At 36.5% G+C, this 20,212-nt stretch overlaps 1 protein-coding gene across 3 annotated transcripts in view; it reads left to right on the forward strand.

Moving 5' to 3' along the window:
- PRKN (parkin RBR E3 ubiquitin protein ligase) overlaps positions 1–20,212 on the forward strand; it is a 782,243-nt gene that overhangs the window by 579,633 nt on the left and 182,398 nt on the right. The gene's annotated exons all lie outside the window — the stretch shown is intronic.

Genomic DNA, 20,212 nt, shown 5'->3' on the forward strand with positions numbered 1-20,212 from the left:
CATCCCAGTTCGTTTTCTTATAGAATCATAGAACAGTTTGAGTTGGAAGTGACATTATAAACCATCTAGTTCCAACCCCCCTTTCACTAGACCGTGTTACTCAAAGCACCATCTTCTCTGCCTTAATCATTTTCTGGGATGGAGCATCCACAACTTCTCTGGGCAACTTGTTCCAATGTCTCACCACCTTAATATAAAGAATTTCTTCTTAATATCTAATTTAAACCTACCCTCATTCATTTTAAAACCGTTACCTCTTGTTCCATCACTACACTCCATGACAGTCACCCTCCATCTTTCCTGCAGGCCCCCTTTATGTCATCTTGAATATCTGTGACTAAGAGGAAAGATGACCTGAAGCTCAGACATTTTTAAAACTTATAGAATAACATATTCCCTCCTTTTCTGGAAATAAAATTATTATCTCGAAAAAGAAGAAGTAGGTGAAGACAGCCAGCAACAGATGTAAGTCTATCTGCACTGTGGAAATTCTGGAGAGGTTGACTCTATTCTTGAAAAACTGTTTTCCCATTAGTAGAGGGAAATATACAGTACGAAGTGAAACTTCTGCTCGGCCCTTTCACTGTTCTACAGATGTGTTTGGAGAAACAAAAAAATATATTCCATAAAACAGGTGGGAAGAGGCTTGCTGTCTGTTGTAAAATATGAGCTTGAGCTGCAAAAGTGATGCTGACTCATTAATTTCTATTTTGGTTTAGTCAGAATTTTAAAGAATGCTTTTCAGTCAAGTAACATTGGCATTAAAATCCAAGGTGTTACTTTGTCTCTTAGGCACCATGTCCTATGCGGCACACTGAAAATACTATAAACCGGAGTTCTCTGTTGCTATTGTTATGCATACAGATTAGATACAACATATTGTAAGATTTTCCATGTTATCCAAGACACCTCTGTTCTGATCTGGTAAAAGGGTCTGGCTGTCTCTCACTATCTTGTAATCCTTGGCCTTCCTCAACACTGACAGAGAGGGATCAAGTGTGAAGCACTTTGTGGGTAGCAGTTTGACTGGGCATAGTCTCATTTTATGTGGACCGAGAGTGGGTTCATGTCTTATAGTTTTTAATGAGATTAATTTGTTCCCAGCAAAGTGTGTATTCAGAGGTTTTTTTACAGTACTTGAGCATGAATCAAAAAATACTGGGGATCCTAACAATGTGTTCAAGTCAATGGTTATTTAAGAACCTAACAAAAAGATAGGCGTCTTAAGGCTTCACTGACCTATCTGATGCTTCTGCTTAGATATCAGTGGCTCTCTACTTTCTTTATTTCCAGTTAAGAATTCCAGACCTATTTAGATAAAAAAGAAGTTTAGATTTTGTGACCATGCATCAGACAATGTTATGGTGTCAGTTGGTTGCAGCAGCTCAGTTTTGTATCCCTTCCTTGATCTGGCCAAGAACGTGCTCTAGCCCTGCTGCAAGGTTCATCCTGGAGAGACACATCATTTTTTTGCCTGAGAAAAATGTTAGCCTATTTATTACAGGGTGTTTTTTCAAGAAACCGATCAGGAATTGAGATGTAACTATGAGGGTTGAAACAAGTTTTTAAAATGTTTCTTAAAAATATTCTCATTACCTTATTCTACCTAGTTAACATATAGAGCTATACATCAGATCAGTTGAGAGGCAGATGTTATCTTACAAAAACAAGAAGATTTAGAAAAGGATTGGAACCTGGAAAATCAAACTAAGGTCTAATCCTACTGCCATGACTTATATAAATGATTTAAAGTGGTAATAGAAAATCCCCTCTATATTGTGCTAACGTCAGCTACAACTATGTTGTAGTACAACTAAGTTGCAAATACTGCCTGCTTGCCAACTGTAATGGTTAATAACATATTAGATTTTCTCTAAAACATTCTGCTTGTTCTGTATGGATGCATGTATTCAATATACCTGATTTTCTAAACTAGAAGAGAATCAATGACTGAAAAATTTTACTTGACTGGTTTGCTTACCAGATAGATCCATGTTAATATAAGACATCCTGAGAATGACAACAAACACAGTTACAAAAATCTCAGCTTCAGTTTCATTCATGATGTATCCTGAATATACTGTGATATTTGATACTTTCATAATTTAAGTCTTATCTTTGACAAAATTATACATTTCTGAAATCTTGTAAGTGAAGCCTAATCATTTTTCTGAGTGTATGACAAAGAAGGTTTTGTAACGAGACACGTTAGGGATGGTATTTTCACCCACAAAGATTTGTTCAGTCTTTGAAATCCTTGAATGTGAACTGCATAGTATTTTACACTATTGTGGAGGGCTTTGTAAATCCCAAAATTTATGACAAAGAAACTTAGTATTTTTCTTCACATTTTACCAGTGAGGGAAACTGATGTGTAGAGGAATCAAGAAATGTATTCATGGCCAGGGCAGCAGCAATAGGGGCCAAGCAGAGAGAGAATTCAGCAGCTTGCTTGTTAGTCCTCTCTGTGAGGCTTGAAGAACACCGCTGACCTAGCATTGGGCTGTTGCAGGTTTCCTTATGACTACAATTACATCCCAGAAGTTTTTGTAAGCTTTGTTGCCCATTCTGCTAAATGCATTCTTTTGTCATGCTGCCATTTATTTTCTTGAAAGGGGTTTTTTGTTCAGACCTCATTCATTTGAACACATGAAACATACATGTCTCCTGTACTTCTGAATAGATTTTTTTCCTGTGCCATTCTTGTAGCAAAAGTATTTTCAGTCAAGTTTCATCAATTATATGGAAAATTCCTTTCATTTGGTTATTCAGTACTTACCAGGTGTACAGGATTTGGCTGGGACGGAGCGAATTTTCTCACCACACTCACGACACTAAGCTATTTTAAGATTTACCTTCATCCAATAATTTCATTTTTCTTTCTTTGCCTTCAGCAAATGTCTGGGCTTAAAATACATATTACAGTTTTGCAAGGGTGTGATCTCTCACTGTTGATATTCCTTATGGAATACATTGTTTTAGTAGTCCACAGTGTGGTAATCTGATCTACAAATACACAGTACTGTGAGAACACCACTGCCATCAGCTTCTTTGCATTCAGAAGGTGCTTCTGCAACATGCACAGGCAGTTGTTGATGTTGCTGGTCTTCATACCTAAGTCAGAAAGGATGAGCATTGGACCACAAGCTTCACTAAAAGAGAAAAAAACCTTCCCACCAGAATATGATACCTGCCAAAACAGAAACAAAAGCTATGCCATTTCTTTCCTTTTAGTTTAAGTAGATTTTATTCAGTAGAGGTGATAGAGGGACTATCCCAGCTAATAAAAGTCGTCGGAGGATATTGATTTGAAATTATGTGTCTTGGGGAAATCTTGCCAGTAAATATTCACCGTTAAACTACAATGGACATTTGTGGAGCATTTTAATAGTATTTGCCTATATCTACTGTAGACCTGCAACTGAAAAACCTAGTGTGGACATCAGAAAGAATCTGATAATACTTTGATGTGAACTAGAAGTATTTTTAATTTGTGTACTGAACTGCTCTTGGATGCACATTCACTGAATGAATGACCTGGAGTGAACTGGTATTAAAAGAAAGCTGAGTGAACTGGAATTGGAAGAAAGTTCACAAAACTTAAACAATATTAAATATTGTTTTAGTTGTTGGGTATGGTTTTCAGACATATATGCAAATGTTTGAAGTTGTCTCCTTTTGATCCTGCTGTGATATATTCAAACAGGTGGCCATGGAAAGTGGTTTTCTCTTGGATTCTGTCCTCTGTTTTGCTTCCTGGCTTGTTATGGTTCAAACACAACAAACTTCATTTATATTAAAAAGAAAGTACAATGTGCCACTGCTTTCCAGTTTACTTCATTTCGAATTTTTTGTTCTTGCATTGAGGAGGATGGGGTGATGAAAACAGAGAGCGAAGAAGAAATTAAACTCACAGAATATAAATATTCCCTCCTATGAACACTAAGGCAGTTAGAACTGCAGATTTATAGGACACCCAGAAAGGAGACTTGACTGTGAATATCAAGGTCAAATACTTTTCTGTATCAGAAAAGCTGTTATGAAGCTATTATATTAGTAGGTACCAGAATGCCATCTCTTATAATTTATGAGAAGCTTCACTGATGATTTTTGTTTGTTCATTATCACAGTATTTTGTTTCCTTTTCCACTTCAAAAAGCATACCATTCACTTTTTATTTTGCTGATGTCTGCCTTTTATGTACTTAGTCTTTTATTCTCACCATGGTAGAGTCTGTCTGGAGCACACTGTAACATTCATTAGGAACACTTGACTCCCAGAGGTAGTTGAATACTATAAGACACAGACTGCCTGCAAGCTGCTTCTTTATGAGTTCTGACCATGTGATAGAAGATATTAAAGCTTCAAGTTTCATTCTCAGATTTGAGTAGTCTCACAAAACTATTAGCCTTTGAAGTGATTATTGCTATGCATTGAACACCAATGAGGTCAATCAATCAAATTTTACTCTACTAATAAATTTCATAAACTTAATAACATTAAGGGTCCAGAACAACATAAAACCCACTGCCTTAGCTTATTCTTTATGTTAATTCTAACCTTAAAGGGAATTTGTGATTTGTACAAATGCATAACTACTATAATTAACAGTCTGACCTTTGTCTAAATTCTTCTTCATGTACACATAGAATTTTCTCTAAAGATGAAATTTTCAATTGTTATTGTTATTAAGGACATGTCCATAATTACCTTTTCAAGTGTAGTTTCTGTTTTAAAAGACTAATGTGTTTATACTACTATAAGCTAATTGGTTGGGGTTAATAGTAGTTTTAGTTGAAGCAAAAATGTTAAATAAAACAACAACAACAAAAAACCAACCAAACAAAAAACCTACAATAACCACATCGTGCACCTTTTCTTCAGATATGAAGGTATAATATACAGTAGCTGGCCAAAGTTTCTTATCATTCATTCTGCTCCTTTTTTTTTTTCATTTGCCATTACATCAGGGAGATGGATTTTTAAGGAATATAATTTGTATCATCTGATATCTAAGCTCTGCATCCCTTGTTTTCGTGGTGGACCAACTCAATCAAGTCAAAGAAAGGAAAGAATACTTTTGCTGTAAGCTAATATTTTAAATCAGACAGTTGACCAATCACAACTTCTTGTTTCAGCAGGAGGGCTTTCTGAGACATCTCTCACTTGGAAGGTATTTCTCCTGGTTTAAACTTCTCATCTCGTCTTGAGATGCTGGAAGGTATAGCTCTATAAACTCTTTTGTTTCAATGACTGCTAAGACTTTTTATCTTTAACAAGCTATTCAAAATTGAGCAAAAAAATTCTGATATGGTTAGATGAAATCCAGCACATTACAACTATCTCTAGATTTAACTCTTATTAAACTTTTTGTAAGTGAATTTAGTATTTATTAACATGATTCAGCTAATATACTTAGAAATAGGGCTCTTATTTGTCTGTGGTTAAATACATTGCTCCTTCCAAGGTACTGCTATTAGGAATTAACGTTCCTTCAGAAAACTCAAATGCTCTTCACCATGACTCTGTATCACTGCTCTCTCCTGAAGAGGCTGTTACTCATTTGTCATTTGCCATGACTTTGAGGAAGAACATGTACATCAATACAATTTGACTCTTATTTGCTCTTATATACTCCACAACTGCATCCAAATCAAAGTCTGGTACAGAAGAATTCTTTAGTATTGGAGTGCAAATGATTAACCTGATTAGCTCTGAGCTCACACTAACTGAATGAACTGAAAGAAGCCCTCTTTTCCAGAGCATTAAAATACTGTTTTGATTTATATTAAGCTACAGGATGCCATTATAGTTAGGTCTAGAATTCTTTAATAGACCAATTTAATGTTGCTTTTGTTTTGAGCAGTTTAAGAAGGACACCAAGAGACCGAAGGGGAAGTTCTAGGACTCTTATCTAATACTATGTTTCTACAGAACAAAGTTGACTAAGAGTATCAACATGAACTGTAATAAAACTAAATATCAATTACTGAATTTTAAGTTGCTCATGAAACCATCAAAAATTATATTCCTTGAAAAATATCATCTTACAGAAATGTTAACCAAACTCCCAAAATTCATGGAGAGGTAGATACATATTAACAGAATGAAAACATTATAAAGCTGTGGACTAGCTGTTCTCTAGCTCAGAACAGCATTGAATGGCCTCCTGTAAAACCATTTTTTTATGTTGATATATTACCAGAAGGACCGTTTAGCAGTAATTTATTTAATTGAGATTAAATAAAGGATGAACTTAATTTACCATTATGAATTAAAGCCGAGCTCAAGGCCATGGAGTCTTGACAAACAGGGGAAAGAATGATGGATGCAGGCAGATAGAATCTATTTTTAAATGGTTATTTCTCTGGTTTTGAGTTGTGAGCAATTTTCTTCCTAAGGAGACTTTAGGAGAGCAGAATGATTTTTTTTTTTTCTATTTTCATTTTTTTTCATTCTTTTTTTTTCAGTGCCATTTTCTTATTTTGATACTTGAAATATTGCCTACTATATTTGTGAATTGATTGTGCAGTAACAAAGAGCTTGAAAGAATAAAAAGATATGAAAAGTTTGTTCTACGTAGTGCCTTCTGTTGTTTGTTGTATCCTGATGAGTCAAAATATGAGACAGAAAGAGAATATGTAGGGTAATAGGTTCACTTGTGTTATATGGCAAGCATCATCTTTCTTCTGTGCACCTAAATGTCAAAATTCCAATGCCATGCATTACTGACTAGAGAGAAGTTGAAAGTACTTTCTGAAGGGGAGTCAACAACCAGAGTGCAATGAAAACATCATTTTGGTGTGGGAGGAGCTCACCTTACATGAAGTTTTTTTGAGGGATTTCCTTTACATTACCAGACAGAATAAGAGGAGTCCTGTAGTCATTTGACTCACATCCAGCAAAAGTGTCATGCCTCAAAAACCCCATGGAGTGGGGAGCTCATGTGGTAGACTTGGAAGGGGGAGTAGGTTATTCTCGTTGATGTGTATATCCTTATGGAACTCATAAGTTTGCTCTGTGTGTTAGTGACCAAATTATTGCTCCTCGTTTATAAGGGCCAAAGATGCTGTTCAGATCATTCACTGTGCTGTTTTTGATAGGTTTTAGAACTCAGCTCTTTGTTGTAATTAGTCCTTATGCAGTTCTTTCATGAACTTCCGTCTGTAACAAGTAAATGTAGCAGATTTCTCAACGTGGCTGAAGGGAGGTCTCTTTTACATGCAGAAAATAAAATCAATATGCTTTATATTACTCTTGCTTTCATTTCAGTATTTTTTCACATGGTGAATCCTTAACAAGGATTTTCTTGCAATAGGTTATGGCAAGTGAGTAATTTAATTTTCTGAGCAATCAGAAATGGAAAGGAGAAGGAAGCAGCTGTAGCTTCAGTGCCAAAAGAAATGGCATTGAAGATGGCACTGGCACTTGAAGTGAATATACCTTGTAGCACTGTTCAGCTAGTCCATACAAGTGTTCTGCTAGATTACTGGCTATCATACTAGTAAATTTGTCTTTCTGATGCTCTTTATTCCCTTGTTCTTGTTCTTTTGTTGTGTCTTGGGTTTTGTTTATCTGGGTTTTTTCTTTAAATTAGACTGCAAGCCCCACAGAATATAGACTATATTTTATTTAGGGTTTGTACAGCATGAATCACTTGATCTGTAGCTAGATGTTATGCTGATGGTAGTAGTAATAATATCAATAACAATAATACCATAAATAATCACTGGCAGTGATCATGGACAATCTGCAGAAGAGCCATACATTGCATGGTGGCTTTGATTTTTGCTTCAGGACGTAATGTTGCACTACAAACTGTGCTGAAAGAGTCCATGGCAAGGATTTGAAATTAAATATAAAGGATTATGCCTTGTAACTAATGTAGACATCTGAATCAAAGCTTGAAATGTAAATTATACCTTATCAGATGCATATTTAAATATCAGACCAGTGTTTGTTCATTTATGTAGATCTTTATTATCTCTTCATGAGCATTTGCTCATCTACTGTTTTCCCTGAGGAGGTGCTGGAAATATTGATTCCCAGTACCTGATATGCGGGTTCTTCCTAGGTTATTCAAATACTCCTGAAGTGTTGGGTTTGGGTATGTTGAAAAGAGCATTATGGAGCCATCACGTGCAGTTTGGCACAGTGGGAAGTACACAGGAGGGTAAATAAATTGAGTGAATGTGCAACCTGACTGACCATTTTGCTTTAGAAGATATGGCACTGCTAGGTCAAATGTGAAGTGAATTTGCACTGGTGGAATAACTTTCCGTTGCTTCCACTTGAACTGTTCTTTGCTGCTATGTAGGTAGAGGACTTGAGGCTTCTGTGCTGTCATTTCTTCACCCATCATGAGAACTACATTGGTAATAAAAGCTTAACCAAACAATGACTGGAGAAAAGCAGAACCTTATTGAATTTATTTTATTTCAGTGAGCTGCAGAGCGTATTATATTTCTTAGATGCATGAAAATATTAGGATCTTTATTGCTCATTAAATGATACTTTTTACATGCTATCATTGCTTTTAAAAAAAAGAGTACCAAAAGGCTACAAGAATGAGACAGAAAATAGGTTCAAAATATACAAAATTTGCAAGAGATGTTTCCATTTTAGAATGTGCTTAATACTTGAGTAAATAAACAAAACCAATTTCTTTGCTGTGGTTGAAAGATAAAAAGCATTAAGCAAGCCCCTCATCTAGAAGTTAATATCTGTTCCCGGAAATTATGAAAAAGATGCCTGCATCAGCATTTCAAGCATTTTAAAACCTTCAATATTTATACTGATTTAAGGAAAAATCTGTCACTTCTTTTATCATCCTACTCCCTACTCCTCTCACTCTCATATTCAGTGTTATAAACTGAAGTGATTAATTCTCAAGGGAGGGGTGGATTTAATTGCCTGGATTGTCTTTTTGGCTTTCATTGTCATCTGTATTCACTTTCTTTTCTTTCCAAATATTCATTGATTTTGTCCACTGCTAAAGGTGATTGGTAAAACTATTCACAACTAATTGATAAAACAGTGTTTGCAATAAAAAATTGAAAACAACAGCAGCTATTAGTTACCTCACTAATACTCTGCAATGTTCTCACTAATAGAAGAAAGACCCCTTAATTCTGTAAGCCTTAATGCTTAAAAAAGATTTAATCAAGTTTTAACTTGATTACCGGTCAAGGTAAACTGTAAATTCCTTTTTCTAATAAAAAATTCTAACAAAGTAAAAAATAATTAGTAAAAATGAGCTCTTCAGTCTACTTTGAAATTAGTTAGTATCTTTTAATTTCAAAGGTGTGTTCTTATTCCTCTATTGGATGTTCTAAGTTTGAATTGTTGCACATTTTGTATGAATCCATGTTAGATGTTCTACATCATTTGTGAAAGGAGTGCATGGTGAGTTACCTTATGATTAAGATATTCTTAATTTGATTGTTTAATCCAGATAATACAGGGAGAGGGTTTTTTTGGGTTTTTTTTGTTTGATTGGTTTGGTTTTTTAATAAGCGTTTTTCATTTGCACCAGGAATACTATGGCATTCTGCCTCTGTGCTGCATGCCTCATGATACTTTATGGCTTTGTGGTTTACCTTCCAAAAGTCAACATAATCCTGGGACTTGGGTGCTAAATTTAACAATTCTTATCATTTGTTTTCTTTTAAGCCATTTTATTTTCTTATTTATTTGTTTATTTGTTTATTTATTTATTCATTTATTTTTATTTTGGTGGCAGGGACAGCTCACTTCTGTGAGTAAGGAAAACATCCACAACTTTTCAGATGATGCAGCTAAGCAGGCTGCTTCAGACGTATTTAAATTCACTCAGTGGTTTTAGAAACACAGCAGGCAAAGTTCCTTTAAGGCAGAGAAAGAGAATGTAATAGAGTTTGTTTGTCTGTATGCATATTCACACTGGCATATGCAGGTGCTGTTAGCCAGTGTTATTAGGGTCATGTGCTAAACCCCTTGTCTCTGCATGTCCTTCTGTAGTTTTAAAAAGTGTTGGGCATACTGTTTCCCTTTTTTCCAGTGTTCTGCTAAGAGGAAATAATCCTTTTGTGCCTGCCTAAAGCAGAGTGCCCTCAACTTTTCATTATTGTAGAAACCCTCTTATTGCTTCCTTGAGGATGTATTTATGCTCCTCATAGACCAGCGCAACCATTCAAGTGGCCTATCTTTGACAGTACTACAGATAAATCTCCAATTATACCTTTTTACTGTGTACCATGACCCTATTTTATTCAGATTGTCCTCTGAGTTTTTATCCTGATGAAAAGTCCTTTTCTGTCACACTATGGCTCCCATGCTCCATTCTACCTCCTCTGAGTGTAGCTATACTAGAAAGGGAGCTCTCAACTATATTGCCACTAGCCTCAAAGCCCTTAGATTCTTTTTTCTGGGAAAGCCTACTTTAATTACCATTAGGAAAGGCAATAATTCATATAGTGGCATATAACACCTATTAGTCATTCCTGGAGCTTTTAAATAGATGAGCTTCCTCTTTCACTATTCCCCTTGAATAAGCTTCTGCATAACACATGGTCTTGAACCTCCACCATTATTCAGCTTCTAATTTTTTCTTGGCTGTTAGTGCAGGGTTTGAGAGCCAGCATGTTTAGTTTGACACAGTGCAGTCTTGAGGAAGGATGGGCACAGCGGAATGCCTAGGTGAGAGGGAAGAAGGTCCTGCATTCCAGGATAAGATATTAAATTTCTTGAAGACCTTCCTCCCTGGAAGCTGCTGCATCTGCTGAGAAGAACAAGGAAACTAAGACTTCACATATTTGTTCCTTGGGGGATAGGGGGGGACACAGGGCATGGACAGGTTTCTGCAGCTGTGCTGCGATTTTGAGCTGCATATAATAAGCTGACTGTTATTCCATAAAGTGCCCACTTATTGTCTTTTGGGAGGGTTCTACTGCAGGAATTTAGAAAAGTACTCTGATAGTCTTTTTACAGTTGCAATTGCAGCTGTTTTCCAAGATCCTTGAAGCTATGGTTCTTAGAAGACATTCCTAGTAACAAGTGCAAGGGATTCCAGAAGGTATACTCTTTGATTCCAGTTTTCAATAGGAGAGCAGACTTTCTCATCTCTTGCATGTTGACATTCTGTTCACATAAAGATTTTTGAGCACTCCAGGGACCTTGCCTAATTAAAACCATGTAGATAGAAGAGATTTAAGTATCAATATTCCATTTGTGTCAGATCCCAATATTCTGCTGTATGATTTTTCTTGCAATTGATGTACCAACAGTCTGCAAAAATCACAAACTGTTTTAGCTGTTGCTGCTCACTAGGAATGGATACAGGAATAGTGCAGGCCCTTAATGAGAAACACCTTCTGAAGCCACATTGGAGTGGCACAGAGTATGGTTCCCTTCTTCAATAAAATCCCAGTGTACCTCAAGCCAGTAGTCTCTGGTGAGCAGACTGCCATATTTTTAAACCAAATTAGGTTTAGAATGGAAAATTCTGTAATTTTTTGGCATTGAACCTTCTTCCTTTCTTCAGTAGATGGTCTCAGAAGTATCAGTCATGTTTGCATCTCCAATATAAAAGAGCTGGTAAGAGTTCAATTCTCAGGGGAAAGGGCTCTACAGCAAATATTTCTCTTTGCAGAAATGAAAAGGGTGAAGAGCATCATTAGGTGCTGAAAATATAACTCTTTTTATTAGAAAGCCAGCATGTAGAAGATGACCTCAATTTCATTATTCCATTGCTCCAGAAGGGAGAGAGGATTGTGTCTTTTGACCTGCAAGATGCTGTCAAGTTATTACATTGGATTATATCTAATATTGGAAACAGAGTCAGATTGTTAACAAATTGGAGTCTTCCTTTAGGTCTTTTCATAACAACCAGTATCTTCACAAAGACTTTGCTTTGATTGTTCAAAGAAAGCTGTGATTATCCTTCATATTGACTTATATAGAATAGCTCTTTTCATCAACTGATGAACTCTGACAACCTCATTCTAAATGTCTCAGATTTGCCGAGCTGAAGTGTGAACTACTAGTTGGTTCACTGTCAGTGCTTGGCATTTACAATAGCAAAACTGGACTTGATTGCAGCCTTTCTTTAGTAGCTAGAACTTCCTCAGTAGAAGGAGCTTTAATCCTGTGTTTTCTGTCTCCGTTGAATCTTTTAACTCTAGTTAACATTAAAGTCTTGCCTCACTTGGGTGGCTCATATGACTGTACAAGTGTAGCTATGTGTACTAGACTTTGAATATGTTTGCAAGCATTGTATCTTTTCATCAGGCATCACGTAATGAAAAAAGCTGGATCAATCAGACCACGACTTTCTTGATACAAACCACAGTAACTATTGTAATTAATGTTCGTATTTCCACATGCTAATCAGATATACTAAATCACATCTGCAAAATAATATAATTTTGTTTTCTTATTTTGTGCAGTATGATAACCAAAGATGCTTTCTTTGATACTGAAGAGCCCATTTGATGGGACCAAGAGCTCGAGGATTATAATCTGTGAGCAGGTTCAGTGTGCCTGAAGATATTTTAGTGAAGCTTTATGTTTTGCAGAATAGGAAATATGTAAGGTGATAGGCAGTATTACTATAATTCTGCTACATCAAACAATTGTGTACTGTTAGATACATTTCACTATACCTTAGTTGTGCATTTTGTCTCTGAACTTGGTGCACAGGCTGTCAGATTAATCTCTTAGCCTGTCACCATTCAAGGATGAAAACTCTGAAAGTAAATTTCCATTATTTTATGATGCTAGATCGTGAGTAAAATGTTAAAATGATGGGTTAAATCATTTTTACTGGATCTACGGTAAAACTACTCTCTTCTTGATTCAAGAATCTTTAAAAAGACATCTAAATTCTGTTCCAGAACCAAATTTCCCCTTGGGTGTTGTAGTTGGTTGACCCTGGTTGGGTGCCAGGTACCCACCAAAGCCACTCTTTCCTTCCCCTCTGCAACTGAACAGAGGAGAGAAATAAAAACAGCGAAGGATTCATGAGTTGATAGAAGAGCTGGGAGAGGTCACTTACTGATCACCTTCACAGGCAAAACATACTCAAAGTGGGGATATTACTTAAATTTATTACTAATAGGATAGAAGCAAAAGAGTGAGAAATAAAATAATCTTAAAAACACCTTCTCCCCATCCTCCTTCCTTCCATGTTCTCCCTCCTCCCCCCCAGCAGTGCAGGGGAACAGGGAATGGGGGTTACAGTCAGTTGTTATTGCCTCCGCTCAGGGAGAGGAGTCCTTCCCCTGCTCCCATTGGGGTCCCTCCCATGGAAGACAGTTCTTCATGGACCTCTTGGGTTTGAGTCTATCCCTCAGGCAACAGTTCTTCCCAAACTGCTGTCCTGTGGGTCACTCCTCCATGGGGTGCAGTCCTTCACAAATGAGCTGCTCCACCATGGGTCCCCCACAGGGGCCACAAGTCCTACCAGGGAAAACCTGCTCCAGCATGGGCTCCTTTCTCCATGGGCTGCAGGTCTCCAGCAGGCTCCTGCTACATCATGGGCCTCCCACAGGGTCACAACCTCTTTCAGATATCCACCTGCTCCAGTGTGGGCTCCATCACAGCCTATAGGTGGGTCTCTGCACCCCAATGGTCCTCCGTGGGCTGCAGGGGCACAGCTGCTCCACCATGGTTGGGACCACAGGCTGCAGGGCCCTCAGCTCCAGTGCCAGGAATACCTCCTCCCTTCCTTCTGCACTGACCTTGATGTCTACATTGTTGTTCAGGTGTTCTCTCTCTGCCGTTCCCTTGCTGGAATTTTCATCTGTGCAATAACATTTAAATAATATTTAAATATGTTATTGCATTATTATCATTCCTGATTGGCTCAGCCTTGACCAGCAGCAGGAAACCTGTCCTGGAGTTGACTGTTTTCTATAATTAAACAGTCATTTGATCTACCTATGGCATGTTCCTTTTTGGGTGGGAGAGTCTTATTCAACAAACACATTGGTTGCCAGAAAATCTGCCCTATGAGTGGACATACATCCCCTGTATGTCCTCTTATATGGTGTTCATTAAGAATAAAAGTTTTACTTCAAGTGCCCCCAGAGGGTTGTGTGGTAGATTTTTAAGGAGGAAACTACTTTGTCATATGCCTCCACTGCTGAGACAGCATTGTTTACTGTGGTTGTTAGAAATGTCTTATCTTCTTCTATCTGGTAGAAGGTTCCTTATCTTCTGTGTCAGTTTTTTTGCCGAAGATATCTGTGGTTAAATATTATCAATTGTGAATTGTCAATTTTCTCACGTCAGTTGGATTACCCATTTTGTCACAGATACTTGTGGATAAATGATTGTGTAAAGATGCAATGCAAAAGCAACTTGATTTCTAACAAAATTATCTACAGAAATTGTTGTTGATTTATCCATTTATACAGACTTTTGAAATTGCTGAAGTTATATCTTTCTCTTCATCTACTGGTCTGATAAAGTGCATGTTCCCATGATCCCTCTCCTCGTGTCTGTATCCTAGAGAGTACTAACAAGGAGCATTGTCACGGAAATCCATTAAATGTGTTGGTTGAGCAGTGAGATCTGTTGCAAACATATGGCTTGGCTAATCATAGCAGCTATTCAGCATACAGGATTTTCCTCCAAGTCCAATAATTCTGTTTATATTCAGAGGCTGTCCACAGCTGCTTCCTCTTTGCTGCTGGACTGAAACTTGTCATTGACCTCATTCAATTAGTATAAAAACTCTGCTAAGTTCAAGTTTTCCAGCACAATTAAAAAACTCTTACAGCAGCATTGATGTAAGTGCCACATTGCTCTGAATATGGAATATGGTTTTGTCATCTGGAATTGCCTCCTAAATGTGCTGAATTCTCAGGTTCTGCATGAAAGCATAACACTTTTGCACTGGCACTGCAGGGAATGTCTCCTGACAGAAAGATGCTGTCCTCCATGAAATGATGCTGAGTATTCATCAGCCTCTATATGCTATGAGCTGCATAGAAAGTTACAGTCAGATGTTTTAGCCTAAGTTTCACGCTGAACTGAGTTCTTCATGGTTGGAAGAGTCTTGTCCAAAACAGTTTATAGGAACTTCATGACTGTATGCCTTTTAGTAGGTGAAATTTACTTATAGATGTGTTCACCTAAAATAAATTTCCCTTGAGCTTCTAAATTTTTCTTGGTATTTAAACAGAATATAAGAATTTGCCATAAGAGGGTCCATATTATTCTCTGTATAAAAATACAGATATGTATTAAAATATACAGCTATGGACTTACACAAGAAATCATTGCGTCAGACATAGATAATAGGTCTTGTGTAATCTAACATTGCCACACACACCAATATCATATTCCAGTAGGAGAGCTTCACTAAAATAAGAATTATTAATCAGAAAGTACAGTTGTCACTTAACACTGAACATTTGGCTCCTCCTTTTGAAACTGGGGATGAGAAATCTGGATAATAGTGACAGTTGTTTAATCACATTATTGCTAAAAGCTCAGGAGTTTCTATAAGATTTAAAAAGAAGATACTTAAAAGTGTGGAAACCATTCAGTATTAATTCGTGTAGATGTTAAAATGTGTATTTTTTGTTCAATAACTGGAAAGTGATATCGTTAGACAGGCCAACCCATGTTCTTTCCTTTCAAAATTATATTGTGAAATTGGCACTAATAATCACATCTATTTTTTCAGCATTGCTGAGTATAAAACTAAAATTACTTTCTGCATCACCTGCATATGTCCCTATGGCCATTTGAATATATTCCCTTATAATCATATGCAGTTAGAATGTTCCATGAAGGCCTTCAGACTTTTATGTCAAATTTTGTAAGTTGTGTTTTTTCTTGAATGTTTTTGAGAAGCAGAAAAGAGGCTAAAGCTGTTAAAATGCTTTATCTTTCTTTGTTAATCTTCCATTGCCAAAACCATAAAAAGCTGATTTAGTAGTGTACTGATTTTTTAAATAGAAATCTTGCCTAGAAATACTATCCTTGAGTCATATTTTCTGGGGTTTTTCTTTTTTTTTTTTTTAATCAATGTTTTCAGGAACATTGTAGTTTGTAATCAGTTGGGCTTTTTTAATCTACTTCCACTTCTTCCCCCATTCTCTGATGTATGGCTTATGCAGATAACTATGGCAGAAGCCATATTAGCTTTCAGAAACTAAATAGGTTGCACCATTTTCAGCTGTATTGCCAAACCTCTATGTTAAGTTCTTGACAATAACAAAAAAAGTGATGCACTCTGAGGTAGGCAGCATCTATTCTTGCTACTCGTTTTTTACTTATACCTATAGAGAATATGTAATAACTTGCCCTGAGGATATTTAAACTAATCTTCATGAGACAAACATGTTCTCAGCACTTACTGGTGGCATGTAAAGTTCATTCCAGCCCTTGGAGGTAGTTAGCATTTGTTCTATTTTTTTTTTCTGTCTTAAAAATTGCAACTCAATTTTCTAATGCACTTTAAGTTTTAAACACTGATAAATTTTTTTTTTTTTTTGACAGGATCATGTTGAGTTTTGCCTTGATGAAAGTTTTTTAGCAAAATATGGCATTAGCAATGGTCAATGACAATAATAGTGGCTGTAAAGTTAGTTGGTTACTGAAGAGAAAGGATGGCTAACTTCTTTATTTTTCTGATCAGCATTTTTGGAAAAGGCTTAGTTATTCCCTTGGTTATTTCTTCAAGAAATTCCTTAGTGCTTTTGAAAATTCAACATTTTTTTCATATTTGTAAGATGAGCGCAACAATCTTTCTAATAGTATACTCCATTTTGTAATAATTTTGAAAATGTGGATCATAGCCTGTAAGAATTCATGAACTGTTGTCTTTCCAGGATATACTACTAGGATGGGAATATATATATATACTTATAGGATTGCATGTAGATTTCTCTTTTTTTTTAATCTTCATTGCACAGTTAGCTTCCTAGTCACTGAGACGCTAGACAATGAGAGTGTCCCAATACTGGATTTATGGCAAGATAAGCTGCAGACTGCAGGGGTGATATCTGCCTTTCTCTTCATGGAGTCACTGAATATTCAGTAGGACTTACAAGTTCAGATTCGATGTCACACCTGACCAGGCTATGAACTGTTGTGGTGAGTTATCTTTGATTAACAGCCAAATCCTCACCTAGCACCTTGCACCTTTCAACCCTATTGAAAAGGAGCAGAAAATAGGATGAGAAAGCTCCAGGGCTGCTACAGAGAGATTGCTTACCAAGTACTATTGTGGGCAAAACAGACTCAATTTTGGGAAAAGCAATTTAATTTATTGCCAATTAAAATAGATTAGGGTAGTGAAAACCAAAGACAAACATTAAAATACTTTTCCTCCCCTCTTTCTCATGCTTAACTTCACTCCTTCCCTTTGGACTCCTCTATGCCACATACACATCCCCAAGCAGCAGTTTCAAGGGGGGGAGGCGATTAAGGTTATAGGGATAGTCACTCATGAGATTGTTCAAGACTGAGTCAGCAGGGTCCGCTAAGAGATGCTAAACAAATGAATAAGCTGAAGTTTTCTCTGAACAGAACAAGAGATGAGACACTTTTTTCTTTTATGTTGTTTTTTACATTTTCCTATTCTCATGTACTTCTTTTCAAATGCCTCTATCAGTTTTCTCTTTGTCTTTCTTTTATTTTATTTTTTTGAAGTGTTGCAACTGTGCTATATTGATGATAGAGATTGCGGCAATCTTAAAGAGAAATCTTAAAGAGAAACTTTCTTTTGCCTCTCCTGTTCGCTGCTATAGGGCAGGCCTAATACAGAGAGGATTTTGTTTGGCTCTTCACTATTGTTTGCTCTGTTGTGCATGGAGCACTGCTGGAGGCAGGTGGTGGATTGGCTAGGTGAGTCATCAGTCTCCATGGGGCCAGTTTTTCATGCCACAGTTAAAATCTCATTGTGCCTTGTATTATACACAGTTGTTAACAGAGAGACAAGTGAACAGCAGGGACCAAGCACAAGATGAATAATAAAACAGGAACCAAAATAAAGATTGCAAACCCAAACTGGGAAATGATCTACAAGACACATCAGTAAAATCAATACAGCCCTATCAAATGATACTAACTCAAAAGTAAATCGGTGTCTACATTAGTCTAACAACTAAACCAACTTCACATTCAGTTATGTTGAACATTGTTTAAACTCAGCCCAAAGAAAAGTTTATGCAAGAATGATGCACAGCTAACTCTAACTTCTTGAACATTAGACAAATCAGGGAGTTGAACAGCTGGGACAGGAAAGGTACCTGGTCATGGGTGACACAACTGTGAAAGCAGATTTTGAGGGTGTTCTTCCTTGATCATTTCCTCACTGTCTTCAGTGGGCTGCCTTGGGACCAAGATCACAAGTGAGAGCTACCCCTCCTGCCATTCAGAAACCACATTTTACCCCTCTCCTGTGGCATCCTGTGCTGCCTGTACTGGTTGCTGATTCTCTCCTTGTTGAGAGATTGTAATGCAACGGTCTGGCCACTGGTCTTCCAAATCTGCACATTTTTAGCCTTTTCCTGATTCTATCTCCATAACATACAGAATTGAGTTTGTTCCAAGACTGTTTTTTCGAAACAACCTCATCTAAGGTTTAGCTCGGAGATGGTAGATTGGAAATAACTCCAACTAACTATATTTGTTGGCTTAATATAACTGTACTTTGTCTTAGGCAATTTTGATTAAGAGAACATATAAATTAGTGATACTTCCAGTTTGAGGGATTGCATGTCCTTTAGATAAAACTTAATTGTTATTTTCAATCTATTTACTTCTGACATTCTGTCAGTCCACCCTTTCTTATACATAATGCATGAGAAGAATACTTAAAGTATACATGTGTTTTGACACGAATGAACAATGTTCATATATTTGTATTTTCTAGGAGCTAAAGCCACAGGAATGAATAACAGTTGGGAAGATACACATGTACAAGATATAAATGTCTAAGTCACAAGTGCTATATTGCTACTAGAAATCATGTCTCTGAATTTCTATAAGAAATTTCAAAATAAGCATTTCCACTTAATCACATTCATCCACAGTTCTTTATTTAATATATGTAAAGGTTAGTACCTTGAATGTGACTGTTTTCAAATCCAAGTTTTTTGGAATGTTCTACTTTATACTAAACATGTGGATCTATACATCTGTTGCTAGAGAAAGGATTGTCTTTTGGTCAAGATTTCAGTCATGAAAAGCAATCACTGACAGTGAGCGTTTTACTTCAAAATCCCTTGCCCTCAAAGGTGAAAAATAGATGTTTCTAGAGCTCTTCAAGGTATAAACCATTAGGAAAGAGTTCTCAAAAATGCTTTTTCCACTTCTAGAGAGTGAATTCTTTGAACAAGGATAGTATGAAGATGTTGGAGTTCTCTATGTTCTATTTTGGATGGCTAGAAAAATGGAAATGTGTGTGTTTTCTTCATAAGCTGAATGCAGGATTTGGAGGTACAGCAATATGATTCGAGCATTTAGGTTTCTTTTTCCATAAATAGAATTATTTAGTTACTAATGAAGTGGATTACTAGGTAATTCATTTGTCTTTGGAAAGTATTGCCTCACTTTTTTTATAATGTGAAGGTCACTCATAAGATACTATTTTTTTTCCTTCACTCTTTTGCCCCCTTTTTTTTACTGTAAGAGGTGTAAAACAAAGACACTCTTCCTGCATGTTCTTGCCCTTGACAATTTAATCAGAGAAAATGTATTTCAGCCATTTGACATTTATTTATGGTAATGAAATTGATTAAGATTATGTAACCTCCCAAAGGTCTTGGAGGTAATGTGCTTTCAGCTTTTATATGTAGTAAATTTAAGTGGACAACTGGGGGGAGGAATATCAGCAAGATAAAAAGAATGGCATGGATTTAGCTTGCAAAAGTATAACTACAAAATAGAAATGATCAACCAGCAAAACATGCCACAAAGTTGCAAGTTTGTTAAACTCATTCATACCGTTATTCAATAAGTCTCATTTATTATAGAATCCCATTTCAAATCGTATTTTTGGTCACGCTCTATTAACTCTTATGAGACGTTTCATACTCCACCGGTTGCTGTTTATTTCAGATGTTTGTGTGATGACACAGCATATTCAGTAAAGGCTGTTAATTCTGTGTGCAATCTAATTGAAAATCACAGAGAAAGATGATAAATAAACATTCATATTTAAAGAGTTCAGTGCATTGATTGAGTACCCCTATGTTTTGCAAATTTGTTGTTT

This window comes from Pseudopipra pipra, chromosome 3 (genome assembly GCF_036250125.1).
Source record: "Pseudopipra pipra isolate bDixPip1 chromosome 3, bDixPip1.hap1, whole genome shotgun sequence".
Lineage (NCBI taxonomy): Eukaryota > Metazoa > Chordata > Aves > Passeriformes > Pipridae > Pseudopipra > Pseudopipra pipra.